We start from the raw sequence: 15,985 nt of genomic DNA on the forward strand, positions 1-15,985 counted from the left end.
GTCAGTGAAAGTTTGAGCAAATTCCGATTAAAAATAAGGAAGTTAGGATTTTTGAAGTTGTGATCAATCAAACACAAATTGGCAACTCTATGACGTATCATGCGAGCTCAACTTCCATTTGCTCAGTACTAAAAAAATCTAAAATTTTCATTTTCCCTCAAGAAAAATTTCAACCATACATGCACCCTAAATATAATAATTGCAAATATGTTTCTATACTCCCCCTGCAAGGAACAAATATATATTCCGTCATCAATAACGAAGAAAACATGATTTTATGGAATATTATGCACAAAGCAAATGAAGGAGAGCTCGTATAATAAGTCACAGAGTTGCCAATTTGTATTTGATTGATCACAACTTCAATAATTCATAACTTTCTTATTTTCATTCAGAATTTGCTCAAACTTTCACTCACCTGATTTTCTTATTATTCTGCCTCTATCGAAACAAACTTATTTTGGGGGTGGACTTTCCCTTTAAGGTTCGTGCAAGCTATAGGCTGAAATCACACAGAAATTAGACACTTCACACACAGCAAAAATGGAAGCATTTAATTAATAGTCATTTTATAATGTTTTATGTTTCAAACATATCATCTTCAAGACAATAAAGCCATCTGTTGAGAACCAGAAGAGATTTAACTCTGTGTGAATGTAATTAGTTAATGCCTTTGTGGCTCTAAACAGACATATTATAGGATATACAGCTAGACCCCAACTCACTACAGTATATAGAGCTAAAGTGATCAAATAACCTCCTTTTTTCATTTGGTTTGTTAGCACTTTGTTGAGTACTTAGCAACCGTTTTGTTTATTGTCTGCATGTACAAACATTTCTTTGGGCCTCATCAGGTACTGATAACTAGAATACATATTCCAGGGTCTTTTCTATAAATGCAAAAGCTTGCCTAATTTGTATTCATGCAGTATACGCATCCCTTACGTCTCTTTTATGAGCCTGATGAGGAAAAGAAGACATAAATTCAACTGCTTCAAGGATAGAATCCATATATACAATCCACAGGGTAGCAATTGTCAATGGAATGGCTTTACATTTCGCCAGACAAGTACACGGGACTCTATTTTTTTAAAGAGTTTACATCAACTTCTTCGATCATCAATCAAAGCATCATTTCTGGAAACTGAATCTCCAAGCACGGCATTATTAAACACTTCAAACAACACTTTCGCTAATAATTATCACGTTATCTTCTGTACTTGAAGGATTTATCATGCTCAATTTCTCTTTTCCTTTTACAAATATATTTAATTATTAATCCTGGCTTTTTATGATGAAGAAGTATTGGAATGTCATGTATGATGTTCATCATGACTAATAAGTCCTTTGGGAATCCAAATGTTATTATCCTTTGCTTCTGGGAAAACTGAAAAAGGCAATTTGATGGCAAATTTGACAAATAATGAGTAAGAGCAGAGCAGACGCCAGTCTCTCTCTCTCTCTCTCTCTCTCTCTCTCTTCCTTTCTCGTCTTGTTCTTCGGAAGATAAGGTGCCAATTTGGAGATGATATCAAGGGCGGATCGTGAGCCGCTATCTTGAGAACATATTTATTCTTCTCCTCTTGTATGCTGTAATCCTTGTAATGGACAAAGTGTAAACAATTTAGGATAAGTAGAGGCCGCTGAGCTACAGCCTAATTCCCACCAACCGACCGATCGTAAATAAACCATCGCTAAAAGTTCAATATCTCATTACAAATGCAAACTGTGTACCTACCTGTCTTTTACTTAAAGCCCAAATACATCTTTTGGTAATAATCAAAATATATTTTACAGAGCATATGTCAAAGTTGAATTGGGATTATAACAATCACAATTCTAAAGTGCTGTATTAAACATCACATTCCCCTGACAAAGGTTTGGAAGAGAGTGAAGAGAAAATAATCTAGATCCCTGTTCATGATCTTCATTATAAATCAACTATTTAGCTTCTAAATATCTTGTTTTGTTTATTATTTCTTTCTTTCTTCATTTATTTTTCAGTATTTCTTTTTATGGTAAAGATTCAAAGGAAATTGCTGTCTATAATTGTCTATACCTTTAAAAAGGGGATTTTATTATACCTTCTTTCACTTCATTCATTGTGTCAGTTTCCATTTCTCAATAAGTATAGATGTTGGGGTCACAATTATTATTATCATTATTATTACTACCATCATTACCATTTTTACTTCTTGTAATTATTATCATTATTTCCATTACTATTACTATCATTATTATTATCATTATCATTATTTTTATTATTATCTTTATTATTATTGTTATCCTTATCATTATCCTTATTGTCATCATCATTATCATTATCATTATCACTATCATTTTCAATATCATTATCATTATCAGCATTATTGCTAAATAACTAATGGTTCATTGAAATTCAGGCAGATCATAAAAACATAACAACTCCTGGATGTCCGGCTGGATACTTGATAATATCCATGGTCAATATCCATGATCAATATTGACTCGTTGGCTGGAAAGGTCAGTTTCCTTGGAGTATTTAGGTCAATTAATAGAATAAGCAAACCGGATTGATCCGGGAAGACTTTTCAAGTTTTCATGCTGAAATAGAAAGATTTCATATCCTTTAGGTTTTGATCACAGAATCACTGCTAATTTCCTTATTTGTGAGATTGTTATTAGATAGTCATTTAATAGAATACGCTAAAAAGAAAGATCTGGGAAGGCTTTTCAAGTTTTCATGCTGGAATAAAATATGATTTCATATCCTTTAAGTTTTAATCACAGAATCACTGCTATTTCCTTTTTGTGAGATTGTTATTAGATTGTCATTTAATAGAATACGCTAAAAAGAAAGATCTGGGAAGGCTTTTCAAGTTTTCATGCTGGAATAAAATATGATTTCATATCCTTTAAGTTTTAATCACAAAATCACTGCTATTTCCTTATTTGTGAGATTGTTATTGATACCAGTAGCCTATATGAAATCATATAATCAGCTTTTTAAATCGATGCTTCCAAGTTGTTTTCTTCTCTAAAAGATCAAATAAGGTCAAACTTGTAGATATATTTAATATATATGAATATATACAAAAAGAGAAAGAGGAGAGAGTGAGAAAGAAAGATGAGAGAGATAGAGAGAGATAGATAGATAGATAGATAGATAGAGAGAGAGGGGGAGAGAAAGGGGGGAGAGGGGAGAGAGAGAGGGGGAGAGAGAGGGGGAGAGGAGGGCGGCCAGTTATACAACATTTTGACCACCACTGTAGAGATTAATACTTGTTCTAGTATTCAAATTTGTAAATGGTATCACACAAGATTAACTAAATAACTGTAACCAAAGGTCTTCTTTTTACTAAACAATGTACTATTATCATTATTATTATCACACTGTCTGTTCCTTCTTTTGTCTTTCATTTTTCTTGCATTGCCACCAAGTTTACTAAAAATTAAAGATTATTTAAAAAAAAAACTTTGTGAATATTGCTATGTTAATTGTTGCATTCAAAGAAACACATTACTCATTGACATTGAAACATTACAATTCACAGACCCCTTGTAAATTTCAAGAAGAAACACAAGACTATTTTTGTCCAAAAAATTAGATGAATAATTAATATCTAGCTGGAATTCAAACCACCTCCGGCACCTAATGGATCTGTATTATACATGTACAACAAATTTCAGCCCATGTGTAGTGTCAATGCTAACTTTACTAAAGGAGCCTACAAGTGCATGCCTTTAAGTCTGAAAAAAAATCGGGGGGGGGGGGAGGGGTTTCCATCAGAAATATTGCGCCACGCAGTGAATCATCATGACTTTCATATTAACAATCGCATGTTTGACAATACCTTGGTTCTAGCTTCATTAATGATACAACAGCACATTCATTAATGATTAGCAAAGCATACATGCGCTTTTATTTTCTCATCCGGTCATTAACTGATGAAGGAAAAATCAATGCCTTTTAATAAACATTTGAGCAACCCTGTGGAGCATTACAGAAATCGTCACATGGATGTATAATATTACTTATCTTAATTAGGAGCTTTTACAATGGTGACTATTATCTACATGAGATTGGTCTACATTCATTTTCACAGGTGATAGTACCAGTAGTCATCAATAGAGGTTCTGATGTCATAAATTGCATAAGCAGGTCTCTGTTTACCAAAACCCCAGCGAGAAACAATCTGTTTGCGTCTTAATTATGCTTAATAGTATCCCTGATGAAAATCTGAGGAGCATATTAGCTGTAACAGTTGCTATGTCATAAATCATGAAGAAGGGTTCTTAGGCTAAAAAGGAACATCTTTGGTTGCATACCTATTTTTACAATGTCAAAAACGTATTGATAAAATTGACTATTTTGTTGCCAACTTTCAAGATTATCAATTTCCAGTTAACAACTAAAATATTCATACCCTTACCAAGTTTTGTCATTTTTTAAAGTACCAGTATGTGAAAAATTGATTTGTCCCGATTTATGTTCTTGAGAATGTAAGATGTTAAAGCTTTACATCTAAAAGTATTCAACAAAGACCATAATTCAACCAGTCCACCTATCATTCTTGAATTACGAAAAAAAACAAAAAACATCCAATTTACAAGGCGTATGAATGCTTCTGTTGTTAACTGTATATATTAAGAATATATTTTGCGTGCTGAAAATCAGAAGGACATCAACTCTGATTAAGTGAATAGACAACCTTTTAGCTCTTACAGACAATACTAAATGCAGAATGACTTACCTGGTGGTCCATCCAGGTATGCGGCTTTGACTGTCGAAAGAAAAGAAAAAGAAAAATGATAAAAGTATTAAGGTTTGTGCAAGTTATAGGCTGAAATCACACATAAATACACTTCACACACAGCAAAAAATTTGATAATCATTGATCAATAATCATTTTATTGATATATTACAAGCACTACTATCTTCAAGACAATGAAATCATCAATTGAGAGCCAGACGGGATTTAACTCTGTGTAAATGTTATGAGTTACTGCCCTTCTGGCTCCAAAAAGACATATTATAGAAAATACAGGGTTAATGTACAGTCAGACCTGCTTTAGAGACTACACCTTGATAGAAAAACTACCTGCCTATAAAGACCACATCTTTGGTTTCCTCTAGGCAAAGTTTTTCATTGAAACCTGTGTTGAAGGAACTAGTACATAACAACCACCTGTTCATAAAGATCAATTTTCTCGTCTCCATTGAGGGATCATTGTAGACAGGTTTCACTGTGTGTTGAATGGCATGATAGTACAAAATAATACAAGGAATGGATGCAGGTATAATGCCTTTCATCTCAATGATGTTCAGGTGATAATTACTCAGTTTCCTATACCAACCAAACTTTCTTAAATTCAATCCTAAACCAAACGCTATGTTGGAGCACCAGGGGCGTCACAACGCCATAAGAAGCCGCCATTATTATTTTACCTATAACCTATGACCCTAAATTTAAGTTAAACCCCATATTTTCTTTACAAAGTGAAACTTGGAGCAAAAATGTTCTGTCAATCCATTCCAAACCTGTCTATATTGTATTTTTGTTCCGTTTGCAATACCCTAAATAGAGTTAAAGACAATAACACAGCAACATTTTCTCTTCTATAGAACCAAACAAACATATTAAGCAACATCAGATGCGCTGCTTTAAAACAATTGTTGCTTATATCACAGCTTATGTAATATCATGCATGTGTAGATGTTGTTTTGAAAATGAAATATAGCATTCCCCAGTGTACTGCAAGATTACACATATATATCCGCCCTATCTCTTTTATGTCATCTTTCTTGTTCCCGTCGTCATCGAAGCCTGGATGGATGCAAGCACGATACCTTTCATCTGAATAATTGAACACTCAATCTACACAGGGGCCACACCGAGGAAACCTTTACATTATGAATGATAATGCATGTACACTGAACGGGGCACACTCTGGCTAATTGCATTACTGCTCTACGTACCCTCTCTCTCTCCCCTGCTTCCTCCCTCAATCTATATCTCTTTATTTATCTCTTATGTCTCTGTGATCATATGCAACTCTATCTCACTCTTCCTCTCCCTTTTCTCCAGCTCTACCTCTTCAACCTGTCTAATTTCCCCTAACTCTCTCCTTCTCTCTTTCTCTCTCTTTCTCTCTCTTTCTCTCTCTCTCTCTCTCTCTCTCTCTCTCTCTCTCTTTCTCTCTCTCTTTCTCTCTTAAAGCCAGATAGATAACAACCTTTCTATGTCCCCATCTTTGTATCACTCTCTTCCCTTATATTGTGTCCCTTTTCCTATAAACTCTCCATCTTCTGTTAGCTGTATATTAATATCTTGGTCAATACGTGTGTGCATAATAATAAAAAACTACTAAATATGCCTTTATTCTCTTTTTTAATTATGATGGCTGATGATTACGCCCCCTCTTTCTTCCTTCCTCCCCCTTCTTTCTCCCACCCCCCCCCCTTTTCTCGACCTCCTCCCTCCCTTTCTCCCTTACTCCTCCCTCCCTTCCTCCCTCTTCCCTCCTCCCCTCCCTTCCTCCCTCTTCCCTCCTCCCCTCCCCCTCCCTCCCTTTCACCCTTACTCCTCACTCTCCTTCCCTCGCCCCCCCCCTTCCTTCATGCACTCACCCACCCACCCACCCACCCACCCACCCTCCCTCCCTCCCTCCCTGTCTGTCTGTGTAACACACTTTCAATTTCATATTAACAGAATCACAATAGAATAGGAAAGTTAATAACCTTATTCTTAATCTCAACACTATCAGAATGTTTCCACAAATACTACTCATTATCTTTACAAATACAATGCTCAACAGACACACCCAGTTTTGCAAGGGGTAAATATAAATATATACACTCCATCTTCACAATCAACAAACCTCCTCTGGGATTCCTTCACAAGTTCAGCCTAACAAAGCTATCAATCAAAATCAATTCATAACTCGGCTTCCGGTATTCATGCCACCACAATGACTCACAATGACCAGGGAATAATTCTTCCGATCGTCCTTGATTAACAAATTTCATTTTACATACCCAGTGTTTTTATTTCCTCTCTCTCTCTCAAATTTGTATGCACGCTGTTCAAAATGTGATGGACGATCATGTCAGAAATGGGTAACAAATTGCCATTTGATACCACGAGAATGGCTCCCTTCTGACCTCTATGTTATGTATGATTCTCATCCATACCCGATCAGAGCAGTGCAGTCAAAAAGAATACCTAAATTTGTAAATGGCACACTCTATTGGAGAGAAATAGAAAAATGCATCTATGGGACTTGATGAAGGATGAATGGATGACTATCTGAGTCAATACATTTGCTTCAATGGAGAATAGTATAACCCTGAAAATGCCACAAAGTATACCAGGAATTACCTAAACAAAGATTTTAAGATCAGTGTTTTACCAGTATTTGTCTTCTCAATATTTATCTTGGTACAATCAGTTTTTGTTATATATCTTACTTTAAAATTTAAGAGCCTGATTTGAAATAAAAGAATACATTATTTTTGTCATTTAAAATAACAGGACTATAGGGCAATAAAGGCTGATTATTTTACTTCGCTGTGTAAGGTAATAACAGGACCATCAAAGATCAAAGATGAAAATACAACTTTATATCAATGGAAAGCTAAATGAACTTATAATACATATATATTTTTGAAATCCCTTTCAGCATTGCACAAAAGCAAACTAAATCTTAATTTTGAATTTTTCTCAAAATTACGGGTCAACAGGTCACAATGTCCATTCCATTTCCCTGGGTACAGTGATGACAGAACATGTGGACCGGATTGTCTCTTCTACATGTTTATAGCCGAGGTGATGAGCCATGCTTTATTAATGCAAAGTCATTGTGAATATCCCTACTCCACATAAGATGTCTTCAAGTTGATAGCTACTTTTTAGGTTGACAACTTCTGATTTGCAATGCTTTAGATTTGGAGTTTTCGGAGAGCTGTTACTCCTCTGACAGACACCAGTAATTGATATTATTGTAATCTATGGCTTAAAAGCTTTCTGTGGATATATTTCATTTTTCACCTCCAACAGGGTCTTTAAGAAGCCTATACATTTAACTCTGAACATACATATATTTGTTTTCAACAGAAATATGGCGCCATGCCGTAAATCATCATCGCTTTCATATTTACAATCGCATGTTTGCCAATACCATGGTACCATCTTGATTAATGATACAATAGCACATTCATTAATGATTAACAAAGCATACACGCACTTGTATTTGGCTTATTATAATGGGCTAGAAAACAGAACACTTTTGAAGATAATGGTTTTTAATTTTGACTCGACAAATTCATATCACCTTCTGTGTTAGATATATGTGTCTAGTATATTTTCAAGGCGGGAGACGACGTGTATCTTGCCTTTTACCCAAGGTTGGAGTGGGGTGTCTCTATCTTCTTGCAAGATACATCAGTGGGGTGTTTCACAAAGAATCGAGGTTGGACTTTATTATTATAATTATGGAGAGCCATTTGTAGCCTTAAAATAAAATAAATTCAAAAGTAAAAATTAAAGTATTTTAGACTTTAAAGATGAAGTTGAGTTCTGGTCATGCGATTGTATTGTGAAAGAAACGGTGTGGAACCGACCAGAAAAGGTTGATCATCTAGCATATTAGAATTTGTGTGTATTGCAAGGTTCTGGAATCATCAAAATGATAAGAAATATGGCCAAGTCTTGGTAAAGTTACAAACACTTGCACAGAAAGATGTATATGGGACTACACGAACACATGGCGTAAAAAGCCGGCCCCCCGATTTTTACGATGTTACATGCATATTTAGAATATGAAGGCATTTGAAGAGCCATGCTTTTCAGGGAACATGTCTTAACTGATTTTCTTCCACACTTGCATAATAAGAATGAGCAATGCTCACAAATTATTTTTCACCTCTTCCCAGAACTCAACCTTCTCTTTAAATAAATTTCACATCAAGAACATGAAATCTACCATTATGATAGAAAATATGAATGATTTAAATCAACATATTATGCCTTTTTAAATAACTTTTACAAAATATTTTCACAGATGCTAACAGCTTTCCATAATTGTTAAGTCCAACTTAGAGATGAGTTCAACTTAAGATCTTTGTGAAACAGCCCCCAGGAGTATGACCATTAGTCTCTTTCTGTTGTGTTTAATGGAAATGGCCTTGTTGCTGTCCCTGCCAGAGTAAATAAAATCATTTCTGTAAAGATCACTTAGGCTTATTGGATTGATAATGATTCCATCAAGTGCTCTCTGGTCACGATCTAGATCCAACATCTTCCAGAAGATTTTTTTTCCAGAGAATAGTTTTCTGGATGATTATATGTCATGTTTTCCAAAAGTTCATGATTCTAAAGAGATTCCTAGGTTCAAAGTTTATAACTCTCATGGTTCATTATTCAAATTTTCTAGAACGCAGGTTATTGTGTAAATCTCCCTTCATGGCGATTATCTCTAGCTCTGCACTTGCAGTACAAACAGATAAGTTCCAGTTGTTAAAAAGAAGAGACCGCATAATCAAGATATAAACAGTACAGGCACTGGAAAATAAAATTGCAATCAATTTTGTCAATTAAGACTGACAAAGAACAGTAAGTGGTTTAAATATAGAAAGAAGCTGTACACTTCAGGAGGATGAAAAGTGCAGAGACTAAAAATGAGCGTGCTACGAAGGAGAAAAGAGAAAGAGAAAAGACAAGATAAAAGCTAGTGTATTGAAAATGCAAACACACTGTAAGAGGTGTCATGGTTTATCATCAGACTGTGGATCACATGGTTTGCAGTTTGAGTCCCGCCGCAGCACTAATGTCCTTTGGCAAGACATTAATCTACATTTGCTATTCTCCACCCAGGTGATGTGAATGGGTACCTGGTTGGAAGAGATTCCTCAAATGCCAGAGCGCCTTTATTCCAGGGTAGCTTGGCTCATGCCAGGGTAATGATAGTACAGCACTTAGGAACTTAATATTAAGCACTTTATAAATGTACTTACCTAATATCATCTATAGAGGTTTTCTCTTCTTGATACCGGTAATTTAATTATTCAACAACTGTCTGCATCATTCCAGAGAAAATTTAAAGTCAAAATTATTTTCCTCTTCATCCTACTTTGTGGTACATAATTAACACATATGTTGTATTCAAAACAAAATTATTTGTTTTATTTTGTTTTATTTCCACTTTTTCATATCAATACAAATAAATATAATGAATAACATGTAAGTTTGATAAAATATGTTTCTAGTTAAAATACAAGTTTCTTACAAAGGAAAAAGCAGGAGACTACATCATGTAATGGCCGCAACCAAGATTTTTTTTTAAATAAAAAATTACTGTACAAAATTTTGTAGAAATCAGGTGAAATAATTCCAAATAATAAAATGAAAATTTAAATCGAAGTACAGTTATTGTTATATATGTTTAATACTATTTTTTTCTCATTTCTGAATATCCAAAAAAAGCATCCAAACAGAATGTTGACTCAATCATACAGGTGTGTATGATCCAAGAAGAACACCAACTGGTTGAGATCACTTTACAATATACTCACTATGAACATGACTGACAAAGGAAGCGGACAAAATATACAGTTCCTCAGGTAGACAAAGGAACATACCTTCACTGCTATTATGTAAAAATGTGTAGAACAGGTGTCACATGCATATTCACCTTTTTACATAATAGAAGTGAAGGGATGTTCCTTTGTCTACCTGAGGAACTGTATATTTTGTCCGCTTTCTTTGTCAGTCATGTTCATAGTGACTGCATGTATGCTATTCAGATAATGATGAAACAGAGATGGCTCTCTGCATGTTAAGTAGTAACCAAGACTACGTAAAAGTGATTCCTTGTTTCTTTTCCGCACACCTCCTTTTCTTTATTGCTTTATTGGACAATAAAGATGAATCTCGAGCAGAAGAAAAAACCTGGGCAAATATCACACAATCACTGTTCAGTTATAGTGCAATTTCCACTTGGTTTGAGCCTATGAATTGCATGGATTAATGAAGTTTCGTTTAGGGTAGATAAATTTGTGTTGAAATTGACTCGATAAGGTTCTATGTGTGTCCTGAAAAAAATTCAAATATCATAACCTGCTCCTCTTAATTCTGTGGGAAAAAATGCATGCGGAATTGGGATTTAATTCTACTTGGCCCAATTTACAATGCAGATTCGGCACAGCTTGGAAATAAAGCTCACATGACATGTATCTTCCTACAGTCAGTGGGATCACATGTCGCGTAAATGAAAAGGTTTTCGCTGAAAACGCCTAGCCGGCTCCGTGGCACAAAACAGTGAATCAGGAAGGGTCACCATACAGCTCGATGTTGGTCTACCGGTTATTACCTTCCAACGAACGTCAAATTGAACGCTGACATGCCTAAGTACGTTGACCTCTCCAATGATTTACCCAATATCACTGGGCGCCTTCATCTCGGGAGCGAGCTCGCACGGAGCATGTAAATGCACAATTACAAGGTAGAGTCTTGATACAGGAGCTTCAAGGGAAGGAAAATGTCACTGATATTAGAACTTCCAGTACGGAAGAAAACATCCATTGTACGGTGTGAAAAAAGCTGTAAAGGGTTTCAAATGCTAAGATGTAGACCTGTGGGGGAAATGGTCACATGACACTTGTTTTCCAGTATATTGAATTGATTGCATGAATTTAAAACAAAAAATCACATTGATAGCTTTTCATATTGCCATCAAGGCCTTTAAATATGAAAATGAGATTCAATAGTCACTATAGTATACTCTGTAAGGCTTTGAAAACTCAAAAGGAAATCTGGTGAATGACTGAGAAATACAAGAATATAGAAATTGCTAGAAGAAAATCTCACATAAACAACACTGCACATCCCATAAAGTGCTCCTCTAAACAAATTTTGTACTGCCATTTATAAGAAAGAAAATTGGGTCTTCAGCAATACAATGATATCTTCAAGCATTATTTTCAAGTAGGTTACAATTAATGGAGCTACCTTGATTAATATACATTATATCAGAAAGTGTCTCGTCTCCCAACTCTTTTTTATACTGCCATCGCTGATTTAAAAAGAAAGCAATAGAGGTCTGCAATGCAAGACAATGATGTCTTCAAGCCTTACTTTCAAGTAGGTTAAAATTTATGGAGCTACCTTGATAAATATACATTATATCAGAAAGTGTCTCCTCTCCTGACTTTTTTTATACTGCCATTGCTGATTTAAAAGAAAGCAATAGAGGTCTGCAATACAAGACAATGATATCTTCAAGCATCACTTCAAGTACATGTAGCTTACAATGGAGCTAGCTACCTTGATAAATATACAATACATCAGAAAGTGTCTCCTAGTTTTCCCAACCATAAATAATAAACATCAATCAACAGAGAGAAAGAGAGAGAGAAAGAGAGAGAAAGTCGAGACACGCTGCCGAAGTCACGAGACTTTATACATTTTTCCAACAAGTCGATGGATCTTTTTTGCCCTGACAAGCTAATGCACATCAATTTACCTTTTATGCATGCTCTTGCCATGGAAACATAACAGCTTTGTCACGATGCGATGTATGTTCAAGATGTTTCAATTCGCACGGTTCAAGTACGCCATGACATTTTGCCAGTATCAAAAGCCGTCCGTCCATGCTCCCGTGTTTCCTTCGGCTCAATATCTCACACTTTTTCATGCTCTCTCTTTCTCTCTCTCTCTCTCTCTCTCTCTCTCCTATCATCATTTTGCTCCCTCCCCCTCTCTCTCTCTCTCTGTCTATCCCTCTGTCTCTGTCTCTCTGTCTCTCTCTCTCTCTCTCTCTCTCTCTCTCTCTATATATATATATATATATATATCTATTTATCTATTTATCTATTTATCTCTTTCTCTCTCTCTCTCTCTCTCTCTCTCTCTCTCTCTCTCTCTCTCTCTCTCTCTATCTATCATCTCCCTCTTCCTCCCTCTCTCTCTCTGTCTAATGGCACCTTGCTTTCTTGAATGAAAAGTATACATGTATTTTCAATAGGCTATTTTCGTAATGTTATCAAATTTAATGCTAAAATATTGGTTAAGTGCCTGGTTATAAATTATTTCATCCACCTGTTAGAAATAATTGTATTTCAATGGTGAGAATGCTGATTGCATACAAGCCATAATGTTTGTTCTACCTGGCAACAATTAAGGTACGCAGTGCGCTTTCTGGCTATTGAAATACAATTATTGGTAAAAAGGAGTATGGAATAATTTGAAACGAGACACTAAACAAACATTTATGCATTAAATCCAATTACATTAAGAAAATGTTCTATTACATGTAAGTCTAAGAATTTTTTTTCATTCTGTTTACTTTCATACCTATTTGTATTTCATGTACAGTTCAGTCTTCACTTTGAATATATATCTCATTATTTTATTTACATGTATGTGTTGCTACGTCCATACAACAGGCCATCTGTGCCTCCACCCAATGTAATTCTTGTATTTGTACAGCTGTAGACTTTAAACAGATCCCACCACACAGAACTTGTTTCAGAACAAAATGATACTATCCATTATAAGATTTCAAGCAAACAGTTTTCTAAATCAAAAACTTAGGACAACATCAGTTTCAATTAATTCCCTTAAATATCAAAAAATGCAAACATTTTTATTTGAGAGAACGATTATGTAACGATTATAAACGATACATTATTTAGATGCTGTTTGTACAGTAGATACATTATTTGTTCAGAACTTCAAATATAATCAAATTATTTGCAATTCTCACCGATTTTGATTATTTTCTATGATAATAACATAATTTCAGAAATAAAATATATTGAATGAATCACTTGTATAGATATCAAGAGAAAGTTTTATCAATTCAAGTACAAGCATAACAGAAATATAGACAAAATAAGGGAGCAAATTCTTAAAACCGGCTATTGGTCACCTTTTTTTAGCAACTACATGTATCTTGTACTGTCTCGGAGTTGTCAGTTTTGCAATTTAAAGAATAAACTTGCTTGTTTTGGTCGGGTAAAAGCAAAGCCTTATCAATCAACTAAAAAGACAACCCTGGATAAAATAAAACCAATTAATAAAAGTAAATCAATGAATCGGTAAAGGGAAAAACAAGCTAACATGGCTCACGCGACCAATCAAAGCATGAATGTCACTTTAAGAGAAAGCAATCCTGGGGCTATTACCAGCTAATTTCAGCTCGGGATTGGCATGCACACAACACTACTACTACTAATATCTTACTCGGATGTGAAGTCACGATTCAACACCGTAACCAATCCATGGCCTATCTGTGCATCAGCTCTGTGTGTATGTATCTCTTTACACTGATCTTCAAACAAATGCAGAGAATGTGTGTATATAGCCTCCTTTTTATACCTTTGGGTTATATCCTTTTTTTACAAAGTACAGTGTACAGATTTCCTTCACTTGGCCGATGATATAGTTAACAACTGAATAATTCATACCATTACCAAGTTTCTTGAGAATGTGACATATTAAAGCTTACATCTAAAAGTATTCAACAAAGGCCCTAATTCAACCAGTCCACCTTTCATTCATGAGTAATGAAAAAACACAAAAACACATCAAATTTTCAAGAGATATGGGTGATTTAGTTGAAAACTTTAATATTAGTTTTAAACCGGAAGGGTAGTAAGTTATCTTTTAAAGTTAATGCCCTTTTGGCTGTAAGCAGATACTATTTGTCATCTACGTGAGTACAAGAACTGTGTTTCTTTTCAGACACTACCGGTATGTTATTTTCACACCTGTGCATATGTAACATAATATTTGCATAAAAGTTCTCCACTTTTGGAAGTTAACCGAGTTCATATCCCTAATAATTTTCATTCTATGTACTCCTTAATCGTTAACCTTTCAATTGTCAAATGTAGGTTTTATTTTAGGTCTCTAAACAACATGTACAAGTTATTTTGGGGAGTAATTGATCTGTTTAAAAGTTAACGTGGGGCAACCTCATTTATACCAGGGAATCCTATATAGACTGCTGCTTTTACTTCTCACTATATTCTCCCTTTTCGTTCATAATATCTCTAGCTGTAATATATCTTCCATATTCCCCCTATGCATGCCATCATATACCAGAGAATCCTATAGATAGCTACCGTTACTTCAGTATCATAACATTAAAAATAAACACTATCACTCACTCTATTCTCCCCCTTTCATTCATCATTTCTTTAGCTCTACTATATCTTCAATATTCCCCCTACGCATGCTGTCGACTATCCATCTTACTTCTAGCTGAGCCCACGCCAGTCCCACTATCTTTATATTTACGTATGGTTTGAATTTTCAATTCTACACAAATCCGTGAGGCCTGTATCTGAATCCCTCTCCATCACCCCTATTCCCCGTCAGCTAAAGTAAGTAGGCAAGTTGGCAACAGTTTAGGGGTGAAGAGACTTGAATGTTATGTTAGTTGATCATAAAAGGGAAAGAGAATGCACAGGTTCATCATACTTCTTTGATCATACTTGTAGCTGAGGCAAAGCAAGACACTCCGTATTTAAAATGCTGAGAAAGTTTCTTAAAAAGTAGATAAAATAAATAGCAGAAAGAAAGAAATTTGACCATAAAAACCAATTGTATAAACTTCAAATGTTTTCATTTTTTGTCCACTGTAGCATATTTACAAAGTGGATTATGATGAAAAACAGTTTTGTCCGTAGAGCATTTGATTTGTATAATTCAGTTGAAATACATGTAAACCCTGGGTCTAAAATCAATTTTATTAGAAGTAAAATTTAGACCTCAGACTAACTTCCTTTCTTCAAACCGATTTTGAGCAAAAGCAGTGGGTTTACATTTTGATGGAATACGGGCCCAAATGTGCAGATATTAATAATAATAATAATATATTGAAGGTGCTAAATCTACTTGAAATAAAATGCTCAAGGCTAAAGGGATAACTATGCATGGCTTCATTAATGTGGACTCGGATGCTATAAATTACTTGACATGTGCTTGGCCTTTAAAGCATC

General features: G+C 34.9%; 1 long non-coding RNA gene across 1 annotated transcript in view; it reads right to left on the reverse strand.

Annotated features, from left to right (window-relative positions):
- LOC115920759 overlaps window positions 1-4,772 on the reverse strand; it is a 33,924-nt gene extending 29,152 nt beyond the window's left edge. Inside the window, exon 1 of the long non-coding RNA XR_004062524.1 lies at window positions 4,734-4,772. This is a non-coding gene — a long non-coding RNA (uncharacterized LOC115920759). The remainder of the gene's footprint in view (window positions 1-4,733) is intronic.
- Window positions 4,773-15,985: the final 11,213 nt, after the last annotated feature.

Source organism: Strongylocentrotus purpuratus, unplaced genomic scaffold, assembly GCF_000002235.5.
Source record: "Strongylocentrotus purpuratus isolate Spur 01 unplaced genomic scaffold, Spur_5.0 spur5_scaffold_9, whole genome shotgun sequence".
Taxonomy (NCBI): domain Eukaryota; kingdom Metazoa; phylum Echinodermata; class Echinoidea; order Camarodonta; family Strongylocentrotidae; genus Strongylocentrotus; species Strongylocentrotus purpuratus.